The sequence below is a fragment of the Lynx canadensis genome, chromosome A1, assembly GCF_007474595.2.
Source record: "Lynx canadensis isolate LIC74 chromosome A1, mLynCan4.pri.v2, whole genome shotgun sequence".
NCBI classification, from domain to species: Eukaryota; Metazoa; Chordata; class Mammalia; order Carnivora; family Felidae; genus Lynx; species Lynx canadensis.
This window is the reverse complement of record NC_044303.2, coordinates 218,895,690-218,911,100: the sequence shown is the minus strand read 5'-3', so window position 1 is coordinate 218,911,100 and position 15,411 is coordinate 218,895,690. Positions and strand designations below refer to the sequence as shown.

The 15,411-nt window shown below is 36.1% G+C and overlaps 2 pseudogenes; one reads left to right on the top strand and one right to left on the bottom strand.

Moving 5' to 3' along the window:
• Positions 1-1,272: 1,272 nt before the first annotated feature.
• LOC115524125 lies at positions 1,273-2,798 on the bottom strand (annotated as a pseudogene).
• Positions 2,797-15,411, top strand: part of LOC115524037 — a 122,763-nt pseudogene continuing 110,148 nt past the window's right edge.

The window sequence follows — 15,411 nt, the reverse complement described above, 5'->3', positions numbered from 1 at the left end:
CTTCTGTTTACTGTCAGTCTTGTTATTACTGGTCTTGGTGCTTTCATTGGTTTGAGATTCAGAGCTCCAAATCCTTCAAGTATTAGCCATTATTTCAACCAAATATGGCAAATGCTAAGACCCACTTGGGTGTTATCAAATTTTGTTAATACAAGCACTGTAGACCAAAAATCTTGCTAACTTCCCTATCAGCCACTGAACTGACAAAAGAGGCTTAGAGCCCATGGTGATTGGTTCAGGTAGAGGGTCCACCTACAGAAAAGATCGAAGACCTACCAATATCTTGATTGTATCTTTGTGGGACCCTAAGCAGAGTACCCAGGTGAACCACTTGGGTCTTCTGAACTGTAAACTGTAAGATAATACGTTTGTGTTGTTTTTAGATGACAGGTTCACATTGAATTGTTGTGAAAGCAACAGGCAATTGAAATTATACATGTAAGCATGTATAGGTCCACACACATGTATGTATAATATATATATACACATATTTTGTAAATATGAAATGATGAAATGGAGAGAGAAAAATATTCAGAGATGGACATTATATTTTAAAAATGCTTATAGACATTATTTAAGAAACACTCCAATTAGTTAAGGTTCTCAGTTACCTACAACAGGATTCACTCTGGTTAGATAAAAGCAGAAAAGAAACTTCTTAAAACTTAAAACCATTTTAAATGATATTAGGAATTTCAGAGTCTCCAAGAAATCTAGAAGCCAGTATTATGTACAGCAAGATCAATGCATTGGGGCATCACTAACTACATTACCAATTTTGCCGCCATCCCCATCAATACTATAGCTTCTTCGGGTCATACTAATTACTTGCAGGGTTACTGGCTGAAAACCAGTATGGTGGCTTCAGATAGATGAACATAGCACCAAACACACTAAAACATGGTTTCTGTGTATGAACGGAATATTTGATTGGCGATGTCTGAGACCGAGCATCAAAGGAAACTATGAGAATCAGTTCTGATGTACATCTTAGGAAAGCAATAGTCATTAAATGAGAAACAGTACAAATACATATAGGGCTTTGTAACTACAACAACAATTAGACACTCAAACTCTAATAGACTAAGAGTTGCTGTTAAATGTCGCAAAAACATTTTTGGTGAAATGTTTTCCATAAAATTAATCTTAATAACGTTAAATAAATCTTTTTTCCCCTTATTTCTGGTAACTTTTTTTCTTTTACAAAGATTTTATTAATGGTCTTTGCAGAGCAAAATCCAGACTCCAGATCTAGCTGCTGAGGCGACCCTGTTATGCAGTTGGTACTGGCTGTGTCCCAGTAGGCGGATCTGGCTTCCCACCCTTCTGTTCTGAGATGGGGGTGGTGGGAAGTATCTCATCTTTGATTTCCACAACGCTCACATGATCTGTCAGGGACTTCTTAGGGCCAGTCTTACCACTTGTGTCCCAGGGAAGCATGATCTTCACTTTGATGCCCAGGACACCCTGTCTGAGCAGTGTCAGTGTAGTAGTTAACGGAGCCCCCACTGTGAATCATCAGGCCATCCACAAACTTCTTGGGTTTAGCTTTCTGTCCTCAGAGTTTCCCGGACACCAGCACCTCACAGCCTTTGGCCCCACTCTCCTTGATGACCGGCAGCACGGGCCACAGCAGCCCTTCCACATGGCGAGGCCTCCTAGGGGTTTGTAACACAGAGACTCTGCCTGGGTCAGCACACTGACCTCTTGGGGCCACCTTTCAGCATAAAGCTCTACACCGCATAAAAACTCTACAGGGAAACCAAACCTCTGCCGAACCACAGCAGTCAATTCTTGAATCCATAGGTCCTTCTCCCCAAGAACATCCTGCGTCCTGTTGGCCAAGATAATGATTTCTGTCCTGGTTGATGTAACTCGGACCCCAACCCAGGAGTCGCCATCTTCAGCCAGCTCCGAGTGAGAAACTCATTCTGTTCAGCTTTGAAGATGCCATCACCGACAAACTTCCTCTCAGAAATCTGCACCGCATGTACCAAGGAGCCCCACCCCCTTTATAATAAGACATTCCAAAATATTCTAACCTAAATGGAATTAGTAGGAATATACAAGATAACATTTGTGTAAAAATACTTTCCAACCAGTAAAATCTCGATGATACATAAGGTGGGATTTTCAGCATGGTCCTAAATTAGATGGTGAAGTTAGCTTTATATACATTATAGTAGCTAATAATTATAATATTAAATAACACTATAAATTTGTGGCATTCAGACTCTCAGTTTGTATATTTAGAGAGGTAAATATAAGTAGCCAAATGTTTTGGATCTCAGTACAGGGGAAAAAAATCAACTCCATACCTGTAAGACATTAGTTTGAAAAGATTTTTCTCCCTTTATTTTAAGATTCTTAGCACATCTCATTTTCATAACAAGAACTGAGTTATGATTTTTTCACATTTTGTATCATAGCATAATTCAGTGCAGGGTTTTCGGAACCATAATTCCTAACCGTGTACTTTGCTTACAGATTCACTTGAGAAATCTCATTCTTTTTACACATCCTGCATTGAAACAGGCAGTTTGCTCCTACCTCGAAATAATGTATTGATACTAATAATGAAAACATCTAAAAAGGAAATCATTCCAAAGTAATATTTCTTGGGAGATGAGTTGAGTTATTAGCAGTTTGTTAGCAGGGACTAAAATTCTTCATCTTTTACCCTTTCTGGGATTAGAGCAGTGATAACATTTCTTTTGTGGTTCAAGGGTAAAACCATATTTTAAAAAGTACGGAGTCAAATGAGTCTTAACCTAAGTGATTCTTTGAACTTACAGCATGGCGGTTTGACTTGTAAAGAGATGGGATAGAATCTGTAAAAATAAAAGAAAGAAAACCTTCTACAGGCTCCTTCTCAAGGAAAATTCTGTGTATTCTGGATAAACCGATAACTATCTTTGCACCTAGTGAGAAGCAGAAACAAATTTACACTGAAAATTAAATAAGGCAGCAGGGTGTGTGTGTAAACTTTTGTAGTACAAAACTTCATGAAAATGACATATGTAAGGAATATAGTGGTATTACAAGTAACCAGATTGTCTCGATTGGGGCACTTGATAAATGTAATATCGCCAATTCTTGTATATTTATATTGTATAACCTTCTATGTGACACACTAAACTTCCCTTGGGTATAACCATCCTATGCTAAACATGGGCCCGTGTACAGTACAGTAACATAGATTCATGATCTTACTTAGGTTTGGGAAAGCAGAGGCAATGCCTATTGTAGTTTCAAATGACTCCTGTGTGAAAATATTTTTACTCAAAAGTTTATTCAAAGACACAGTAAGCTTAGAGCAACATTTCTTTTTTTTTAATTTTTTTTTTTTTTTTTTTTTTTTTTTTTTTTAGTGTTTATTTTTGAGACAGAGACAGCATGAGCGGGGGAGGGGCACAGAGAGAGGGAGACACAGAATCTGAAGCCTGCTCCGGGCTCTCAGCTCTCAGCACAGAGCCCGACGTGGGGCTTGAACTCATGAACTGCAACATCTGCAACATCATGACCTGAGCGAAGTCAGATGCTTAACCGAATGAGCCACCCAGGCGCCCCTAGCAACATTTCTTTTTTAAGATTTAAGTTTGTAAGTTTCACAGATCTGGGAGCTTGTTAATAATATCCAGCCCAGGATTTACAGTTTCAGTTAAATGTTGAGGTAGACAGAATTCCACAGTGGTCTCCTGTGACGCACACTTTTATATAATCCTTCCCCGTGAGGGTGGGCAGAACTTGTGAATATTACAAAGTGTCACTCCTATGATTAGGTTGCTAATCAGCTAACTTTTTGGTAATCAAATAGAAGATTAATCTGGGTGGGACTGACCTAATCCTTTGACATCTTAGATTAAGCGTCCTGAGAGAGTCTCCTGTTAAACTTGAGGCGGGACACAAATGGCCAGGTTGTGAACTACATGTAGAATTGCACCCATAGGGCCTTGCTTCTGCAGCCACAGGGTAAGTGGTTCCTGCCAACACTATGGGAGCTTGCAAGAGTACTGAGCCTGAGATGAGACAATAGCTCCAGTTGGTTCCTTGATTTTAACTTGCTCAGAGCCTGAACTGAGGACCTTGCTAACTCATGCCTGGCCTCCTGATCCATGCACACTATGAGATAATGTCTGATTTCCTCCACTACTAAATGTGTGGTAATTTGTCACACAACAGTAGCGAAATATCACAATAGTGTCTTACAATAACTAGTATTCTAAAAAAATAATTGGTGATTGCAACAACTCAATTTCTCTGCAGAGTATGGATGAAAACTGTGAATATCCATAGTGCTAACATAACTGAGCAAAGAGAAGATAATAGAAGACAATAGGGAATTGTAGGACGTGTGCAGAATTGAGGGGTGAACTCTAATTCAGCAACTGGCAATGATGTTAAATGTAGCCACATCTTACGTTTCTTTAAAAACAACCAAAAAACTCTAGGTTTTTCTGTGTGTGTGTTCATAACATGAAATCAGTTGGCAATAACATGCTCCATCCTCTGCAAAAAGGAAAAAAAAAAGAAACAAAGAAAAAGAAAAAAAAAATCCGTGTGGACCAAAAAAAGAAGTCAACAGGACAGTGTTTTGTAACCTGTGGCATAAAGTTTAAGAATAAGTACATTTGCTTAAGTTCTCCTTTTAAAGATAATCTTTGTGATTACATATTTGTCCATATGTAAACCCTTGTTCTTTTTGTCTCATTCACTCATTTTCCCCCACCCTGCATTCATTTATTTACAAAAGAAATACTCACTGAGCATCTGTTATGGGACAGACACTATTCAATGCATAATGTACAAAGAAAACAAAAATATCCCAGCCCACGTGAGGTTTATTTCTCCCAATACCATACATGGAAAAGATAATTAAAATATATACAATGTAAATGTTGATAAGACCTGTAAGGGGAGAAAAAGTAAAGAAATTACAGAGAATGCAAGATTAGAAATGGGTGGTGGGGTGGAGAAAGACTGTTTCATGTGCATGTACTTTATTCCAGGTGGTTTCCTATGTGCTAGACCAACAGAGTAAAGAGGATACAGTGCTCTTTCTCAAAGAGCTTGTTATTTGGTGACATTGATGTACAGGTAATCAGACTATGTTCTAATAAGTATTTGTGATGCGTGACAGGACACAGCAAAGGACAGGGTATTAAGCAAACATGCAGGAATGCAAAAAGTGGACTCTGAGAGTTCCTAAAATGTGTGTAAGCTTTCAAATGTTTGCTAGGAATTTTAATTAAATAACCTCTAAGTATCTTTTGACCCTCTGAGCCTCTGTGATTTAAATTCAAGGAAAATATTTTCAAATTCTGTATGAGAATGCAACCTGTCAAACTTGAGATCTCCATAACATCCCAGGAATCTTTTGGAAAGTAGTTTTCCCCATAAACTTTCATATGAAGTCATGCCTAGAAAGACATTTGATATGTGGAAAACATGGAGAGAGTTTGGTTCTGAACTTTGCAACATTTCCAGAGGCACAACAATCCTAAAATTTCAATTTTCAGAGTCCCTAGAAGACAAAGGTGACCTTAGATGTTTCAGATATGTTCTCCTGATGTAAGGAGTCTTTAAGCTGTGGTAGGGAGGAGATGGAAAGGATCTAGACTTGGTGGAGTAAATTATCACTGCAGGGAGGACAAGGTCACCCCAGAGAGGAAACTGCTGTATCCAGGATGGCAGTAGAACAGGTTTTAAGTACTAGTGAAATTCAATAAAGAAGGCACAAAGTTTGCCAGAGTGACTTAAACAGGTCAGTTTACAGAGAGTTCTACTAAAATTAAGTTTGCAAAGATAAATTCATTGTTTTTCTCCTTGGAAATCAAGGGCTGTGTATCTTGATGACAGTGACCCATGAAGCCGTCTAAGAAGGAAAAAGGGAAGCCTGGGAGCCGCCCAAGCTCTTTTGCCCCAGGTTGGCTTCTCAGTATCAGTGGAGCTACACAAAGTGGCTACTTTCTCCACTGTAGCAAGAGAAGCCCAGCCATGGAATGGCAAAGCTTGAAAGCATTCTTTCCTACCTCCACGCATTCCTGAGAAACCTCTCGAAAGAGTTCAAGAAAATTCAGTTAATTCAAATCCGAGTAACAAAAATGGAACCTACTTTCAGCAGAGATAGAATTACATGGACGATTACATTAGAATTCGGGGAGAAAAAATACAAAGTGTTTGTCCCCCTATACACCGCTTTCAAACTTTTAAGGATTCTCTTTCAAAGATGGTCCTTGCTGGAAACCAGAGTGGATATTTTCAACCACAGTGTTTAGCAGTAAATGAATTACAAATTAGGTGACTTTGGTAATCACAAAATTCTCTTTGTTAGAGATAGTTTATAGTAAATTGTGACCATGTTAAAAGTTTTCATGTGTTTGTTTCCTGATTTAGCAGTATTGTGTACACTTTCAAAACCACTTTCTGTATCTTCTAGAAATGTATGAAAGGTTTCCTGACTCCAAAAACAAAGAGGAAATGACTAGTCTGTTAAAAGAAAAAACAGAAGGTTGAATTAAATTGCTTTTCTAAAGGACAGCACAAAGTAATTACGTAGTAAGGGGTTAAGATCTGGAGCAAATTTAGCAGGGTATAGTAGTTAAATGTTGCCCTCTAAAACCTAAAATATTGGGGGATTAAGATAAAAGTAAGCCATTCATTATCAATAATGGGTCATTTTTTAGAAATATATTAATGCTTTTTTTAAGCTATTACTTGTGTGCAACTGTTAAATTTTTTCTCTGTTGAAAAATCAGTGCGAAGGATGGTCAGTAGAAATAGGCTATCTCCTTCTTCTCTTTCTGTAATTTTCCACAGTGAAACTTTGAATACTGTTGCAACTCTCTTTTCCCTGGAGTTGGGGAAAAGTACTAATGAAATAGTACAGTTGGATTGACTTCACCAGTTAACTTGGTAAAATTGCCAGTTGATCTTGGTCATTGAATTGACTAATTAGTCAGCCAGTATCTTCTTACAAGTTGAAACTTTTTACTGTGAAGAGATCAAAACTGTCTTTCCTTCATGTGATCCCAGTTCCTATTAGTAAAATGCATTCAATTCATATCCCTTCTCTTTATCAGGCATATATCCACCTTTCTAATCTTTCCTCCCAGGAATAGGACCCTCATGGTGGTAAAGACTGTGGTCCAAATGATTTTTTTTTCTCTTTGTTGAATTTGCTGCACGGTGGATAATCAGAACTGCATCCTTGTGATTTTGCACAGAGGAGTCTCACTGTATGACCATTATTCCCATGTCATTTGGATATCATGTTAACACTCACTGTAGAAGTCCACCTGCTTCTCTTTTTCCTTCAAACATGAGGTATTGTGTATTATGTGGCTTCCTTGGGTGACCTCACATTATCGAGCAACTACTAATTCTCTTAGCACAGTTGTCTTTCGTGTGGCATATTAGCCCCTTGAACACCAAATGGAGGCCAAGGAAGATCAAACTACCAGTTGGTACTTACTAGTTTGTTTTCATCTTTAACTTTGTCTTTGCTGTTACTCCATCACTGCTGGATGCATGGAGTCCCAGCTTTTATGTTCCTGTACTCTTCCCTCACCTATCTGGATGTCTTTGAGTACTTTAATCACCTCGTTTTATTTCCAAAGTCTCTCCATGCCGGTATAGCATTTCCTCTTTTGCTTTGCTTTTGGAAATGTCCTGTGCATTCGTCTCCCTTTTCTGCTACCCTGTGTTTTAGTGCACACAGAGATCAACTAATCCAGACCTGATGGTGAAAAGATTGCAAAGAAAAAAAAAAAAAAAAAAAAACAACTAATTTTCTAACACATCCAGGTTCAGTATTTCAACAAGATTCCCCAAGTCAGCTTCAAATTGTCACTTGAAATTAACCCACCTCAAGATTATTATACTCGAATAATCCATTATTCTTTTCTTATTGCAGTAGTTTGCACTGCTCAACTCCTGAATTTAATGGTAAGGGATTGAAATGGAGCAGAAACACACAAAATAGAAGACAAATTCAAAATGCCTTTATAATCCATTGTGTAGTCATGGGATAATAGTTATTAGCCATGTTTTCTCTTAAATTCGATTTACTTCTCTTGAGTCATTCATCTTAATCAACCCAGTTTAAATAATTACCAGATAATATCTGAGCAGCCTCAATAACTCAGGATTTAGAAAGGCAATACAGAATTTATTAAGAATGACAATTATGATTAGGTAATAAATGACATACAATTTACTAATGACTAACAAAGACCCACATTAATAAATGTCAAGTCAAAATTTTATATGTGCAGCTATGCTAATAACATTAAAATCCTTAAACACTGTAAGATTGCTGAAAGTCTTTGGTAAGGGTGGATATAAATATTGGTTTAGTGAGGATCCTTTCCTTTTGTTGTTCTGAGTTGCAGTATTTATCAATCTTTTGAACCCCTGGTGTTCAAATTTCATATATTGATTAATATTTGTTATTTCTTTGTATTAACACTTTGACTAACAATTATATAGCATACTAATCTATTCCTCATTTAGACAGAGTTCATACTCTAAGTAAACTATGTTCAATTGCTAATTTTCTAGAATGAAAAGTGTTCTTTTCCTTCTAGTTAATATGTAATTCTTTTCATTCAATGCAGAATAAAAATGAAATTGGATGACTTTAAATAAGTCCAAAACCTGAAAATTACTAACCACAGCTGCCTTTTACTGTAGGTTATGTGTCCACTCTGCTCACATACAATTGTTCAAATAAACCACAGTGACTAACTGGTGTAGCCTGGATCTCTGTCTTTTTATGTATCTCTGGCCTATTCTTTAAAAGGGATCCCACTGCAGACAATCTTTTGGGCCTTACAAGCTTGCAGTAAAGCAGTATTTAATATTCCTTCTGACTTCAGAAGCTGAGTTAAATTGTTTAGATTGTTTGCCTGCATTCTGACATAAATGCCTACTTTAACTTGGCAAATATCTAACGTTTGGCATACTGTCATTATTATACTTGTTGGTCTAAAGAAGTAATTTGAGTTTATATGGCAGTGACAGTTAATATTTGAAGCTTTCAATTAATCAGATATATATTGCATACTAGATGGAACTATAATTCAGGTTTGTATTCATTCAACTCTTTTGGTGCCATATACAATGCACGGAATGGAATTCAAATATTTTCTTTGAATTTATATTTAAACTCACAAAGAATATAGTGCGTAGTTACCAATTTCAGAAAAAAAAATGACAAGTTTGTGTTTGAGATTATTTTTTTTTTTGTTTAAAATTCAAAAATTTATTTTTATTTAAATTATTTCCATGTTTTTCAAATGACAGAAGATACAGCAGATGTAAAACACAGAAGCAGTAATAATTAAAACATATATGTGCTAACATGCATTTATATATCAGTTTTTAAAATTAAATTATGATAGTGTCACATCTAAAACTGAATACCTGGCAGTTTCTGGAACACTTATTTAAATTAGTAGCTGTCTGCTGAATATTCTGTGCTAAATAAATGTTCCACAAGTAAAAATAGTCCCAAATCATCTTTTTGTTGGTCATTAATTATCATTAACACATTTATTTATTAGGGGGACAGGATCACCTAAAACAACTTAGAAGTATTCCAAAGCTAGTGACAGCTAGTAATGACTCAATATTAACATCGTGCCCTGAAAATTATTCATTCAACTTATATTTGAGTAGAGGAACAGTTTTAAAATGTGATTCTTATTTTCAAGAGTGCATTTAAATTAATCCAAGATGTTGTGGCAATGGAAATTCCTAAGGAGTTGAGAAATGATTGGAAGTGCACCTGACAGTGTGAATTGCCTTGAAGACCAATTTATGTACAAAGACTTTCAAAGATTCATCAAATTTATATCTATCCAACTAAGCTTCACATAATTTCTTATTATAGGATTACTTTAAATCAAATCTTTAAACCAAACTGCATAGTTTGTGAGATCCACATATAAAAATTTAAAGAGATTATTTTCTAAATTTTATTATTCTCTATTATGCAGCAGTTTACTGGTTACCTTGAAATGACAGAAATTCTGCAGCAAAATGATTCTTGCATAAACTGGAATGCTAAAACATTTTGGGGAATAAAAGAATTCCTATAAATGTTTAAATAAAAATTTTATTGTTACAGAACATTTTGCCCATATTAACATCTGTTCCTGTTTGGGGAGATTTTCTTCTTGGCAAGGTAGGACTGTATCTATCCAATGGTTCTCAACCAGTCCCAGAATGCATGGAGAGCTGCTCAAAGAGCTCATCACTCTGCACCTGTTCAGGCTGCACAGCCCAATTTTGAACTGCAGAGTGAAAGCAGAAAAACACACACAAGGTGCTGTAACTCTGCAAAAAAAGAATCATATTATGTGTCCCTTGTTGTCAGAATTCATGAGTGCCCCACATAATGTGATAGTAAAAAGAAAAATCTTTGGATTTATCATTACTGTCTTTAAAACTTTAGGACCATATAGTGCTGTTAGAATCTTCTAAAGTGAACCTTCAAGTGTAATTAATTATTAACTGAAGTTAAATGCTTCATACACCATATTTTCTACTTATTCAAATCAGTCATGTTATGACAGACTAGCCCATCTATCTGCAGGAGAGTGCTGGTTGCTTCCACTAACTCAACAACTTCTTGTAAGTCACTTAACTTTAGATTCCCGATCAGTTTTGTTTCCATCGTTAATACTGAGGCCTTCTGGAATCAAGGACAGAATTTGAATCAGAATTCAGGAATCCAGAGGGACCTTATTTATTAGTAGCTCTGTCCTGGGAGACAGCACATAAAAGGCTAATTGGGCTCAAAGTCTGAGGAAACAAAGTTCCACTCTTATAAAGTGCAGATTTACACAATTCCATGGATTCTCAAAGGATGCCTTGGACCTAAAAAAGTCTCTACCTAAAACATTCTCCTTTTCCATATCACTCTTCTTATTCACATAGTATGAAGAAGCCACTGTTTTATTTATTTTCTTGAAAATATTTTATTTTGAAAAAGTATAAAGATTTAGGAAAAAAAACAGAGTTTGTTTTATTTGAGAAAGAATTTGGCTCCTACGACCCTATTTAAACTGCCAATCTTTGGGAAATAAACAGCAGTTGCAAATAATACAGTGAATTCAGATATTCACAAACAGGGCCAATAAAATACAAATTTAAAAAATGAAATCACTCATTAGGTTTCTCTAGTTTCCAAAATATCTTAGAATATCTTTAATTCTATTTAAGCAGAAAACTGATGTAACCCGTAGGAAAAGCCAGCAAGAGTTACAGAAATCTGAATATTGCTGCTGCCAAGATTTACTTTTAATAAAATTAGCTGAAGGCTAAGTTTTAAGAAATTCCCATTACACAACCTTGAAACTTGGAAATCGATGATGGTGTTGGTTTTGAGCCCATGTGTCTCTCAGAAATGAAGTGATTTGTTACTTGGGATAGCTAATCTTCTGCCAATAAAAGCAGTCCTGGTGTTGGTGATGGGGGTCTAGGTACCACTAAAAAATATATATCATTGGGAGATCATGTCTTTCAGTAGATGGAAAATATAAATCATGCTACGAGAGAAGCTTTATAGTTCTTGTACCCAGCCCAAAACACTGTGACTGTGCATTACCCCTTCTAATCTATACTTCTTGGTATTTTGGGTTGTCACTATTACTATTGAATAAATGAAGTAATGCTAGACAACACATATTTTAATGAGCACATATAGTAACAAAAATAATTGCATAAAATATGTTTAATTGTAGTTGATTTTTTTAACAAATAAAATACTTATAAATATTTCTTATATTACATTTGGGTCAAGGAGTTGGTTTAACCTATAACTATAAAAGTATTTCTTGTGATCTCCATGCCCTTGGTCTCTAGCGTTCACTCAAATCTTGTTTACATCATACTGTGAGCTGAGGGCAATTTTGTGCAAATATGAAACTAGCATTATATTCTTTTCCAACATACCCCAAATTTTTCAATAGATAATTATTGCAAAAAAGACCTCCAATTTGAATTATTGTTCCCTTTTAGTATCTTGAAACAAAAATATCTACCAGGGTAGCAGTCTGTGATTTATAAAACATTTTTGGGTGAATTATTGTCAAATAGTTGTCAAATTTTGTCAAATTATTGTCAAATTTATAAAACATTTTCGGGTGCTTCATGTCAAAATTAGACATGAAGCAGGCAGTATAAGAATTATATAATCATTTAAATAAAAATCAATAATTGAGGACACCAGGTCGCACAATTACTATATGAAATGCATTGGTATTCCTTTTTTAAAAAAGATTTTATCCTTAAGTATCTCTACACTCAACTGAGTCACTCATGTGTCCACATCAGTGTAAGTTTTTTAATGAGTACTTAAAGGGTCCGTTTATGTATGAATTTATTGGAAGAAGAATAAGAGAAATTTCTGGCGTGTTAGGTTAAAATGGGATTGAGTAGAGAACATGTCATCTGTCTCAGATTGTAGACATGGATGAAACTGTGTCCCTCTCATAATTTTAAGGGATGTTCCATTTCCCTGAGAAAAAATTCCAAGCAGCACTCTTTAATGGATAAGAGACCTTTGCCAACACTTGTGTCATAGAGCATCAAATGGCCTCACAGAGGAACAAGGAAAATCATCAAAGATACCCAGGAAAGGTGATAACAATCACCGAACTTAATGGTGCACAGTGGCAAAAGATGGGGCAGAGGTGTTAAATAGCATTAGAGGAAAGAAACCAAATCAAAAAACCAGGTAGCTGAGTAGACTTTTTATAAGCTAGCACTAAGGCACACTTTAATCCAAAATTTCACAATTCATTTGGAGTCCTGCTTCCTTCTCATTCTTTGTTTCTCTGAGTTTTGGGTCCAGTCTGAGGCTGTACTCCATATGATAGCAAAAATGGTGGTGTGAATTTTAGTCCTTAAAACACCCATGTCATTCTGTCCTTAGGACAATTCCTACCTTCTCAGAAAATGGTTGAAATTTACTATGATTCAACTAGATAAGGTCAGATGCCTACTCCAGAATAATGCAGTGTTCTCAGAAAAACGGACAATTCTGATCAGCATTAACTTAAGTAAAGGCCTTCACTCCTTGAACTAGGTGTGGAGTAACTTTTCTGGAAGATGTTTAGTTCCTAAAGTGGGTTTGTCAGGGGGTCGCCAAGGAGGCAAAGAGGGTTAATTATTGTTAAGAGGGCAACCATCAGTTATCTACTATATTATCTTGTATGTGTTGTAAAAATGAAGTGAAATAATGCATGTAGAGTCATTTTCACAATGTGTGGTCACTATTAACCAATTATTTTTCAGTGACAATGATGTGATATTCTTAGGATATGAATATATAATATAGAAATGCATTTAGGCAACTAAACCTACTTCTAGGTAACTTGGGAGTTGAATATTGGCATCTGATTCTGACCTCCTTCCTAACTTAACATAAAAAACACCGATTTTATGTGAAAATAAGAGCTATGATACATATCTGTGCTGGAAGTTAGAAAATGTTAGTATACACGTCAACAACTTAGAAAACTATCTGCCAAGGAAAATTATCCGAAAGAAGAGCCAAACTGATCTGCAGTTATTCTCAAATGCCTTCTAAGAGGTACACAGAAATAACAAGATTCTACACTAACCCTTTTCTGAAGTGAGAAAGTAGTAGAAGCCATTGGGCGCTATTAAGTTATGGAATACACATGTACAGAGCACTGAAATCGATGTCATAGCGAACAAGGATATTGTGTCTCATCTTTACCACACAAAGGGGGTAAATAAAATAGTACCAGTTGTTAACAGCTGCACAAAACTTTAAATAGTTCTTCATCATAAAAACAATCATTCTACCTTGGACATCCCTGGAAAGACTTCTCTCCTTATCCCTCTTATCTGGTCCCCTCAATGGGCAAAATTAAACTACTCTATATTTTAATATTTTCTGTATTCCTTACCTAGTCCTGAATGATTTGTACAGCAGTCAAATCACTAATAAACTTCATTTCAATTTTATTTTGTTTTCAACATTTATTTATTTTTGAGAGACAAAGTGTGAGCAGGGAAGGGGCAGAGAGAGAGGGCGACACAGAATTCAAAGCAGGTTCCAGGCTCTGAGCTGTCAGCACAGAGCCGGATGCGGGTCCCTAACCCACAAACTGTGAGATCATGACCTGAGCCGAAATGGGACGCTTATCTGACTGAGCCACCCAGGTGCCCCATTTTAATTTTAAATACTGATCAAGCAGAGGATTTTCTCTGAAAGGATAAATAAAATAAAGAATCAGACACATGAAAACATTGTTTCAAAAAAAACCCAAAAAAACCCAAAACCCAAAAACCAGAAACCTCCGAAGTAAATCAGGAGTTGAATTAATGCAAAAATTAAGATGTTTAGGAAAGTTTTATAATTTTTATTATCAAAAATTTAAGGTGTGCCTGGGTGGCTCAATCAGTTACGTGTCCAACTTCGGTTCAGGTTGTGATCTCACAGTTCGTGGGTTCCAGCCCCACATCAGGCTCTGTGCTGTCAGCAGAGAGCCCACTTCAGGTTCTCTCTCCTGCTGTCTTTCCGCCCATCCCCTACTCACATTCTCTCTGTCAAAAATAAATATTTAAAAAATTAAAACAACTTCTCATAAAATCAGAGAATATCATAGGAATTTGAAAATATGATCAATGCATTAAACAAATTGGCATGGTGAATACTTAGTGTAATAACGAAAGCAAAGAATTGAAGTTGCAAATTATTGTTAAGAATTTTTTTTGAACGAAGTGGTATTTTAAAATGAATGAAATAAGACAAAGAGTGGCACAGCAAAGCTAAATTCTGTATAATAGTAGTTTAGAAGGAAGTAGATTACAAGAATTGAAAAAAACTATAAAAGGAGCATTTATGATGTGGAAGCAAATAAACTGAACTTGTAATTTCAAATAAAATAAAAATCCCACAAAAAGTAGGGCGAATGGGACTCCAGAATTTTGAAAATCTGGTTGTAATGTTTAAATTTCAAAGACAAAGAATAATACAGTTTGATATGGAAGAGGAAATGGTTCATAAAGAGGAAAAAACATATGAATATGTGAGCAAACAGAGGATCAGACTGTCAAATCAGAGTCATACAGATCAGTTCTTACCCAGGATTATACTTTACTAATAACATGAAAGGCAAACAAAGAGGTTCAGATACAGCTGGGAGTTTTTTTTAATGTTTATTTATTTATTTTGAGAAAGAGTGGCAAAGAGAGGCAGTGGGGGAGGGACAGAGAGAGAGGAAGAGAGAGAATCCCAAGCAGGCTTTGCACTGTCAGCCCAGAGCCTGATGTGGGGCTCGATCTTACAAACTGTGAGATGATGACCTGAGCCAAAACCTGGCTCAACCGACTGAGCCACCCAGGCGCTCTGAATGTTTCCATTTTATA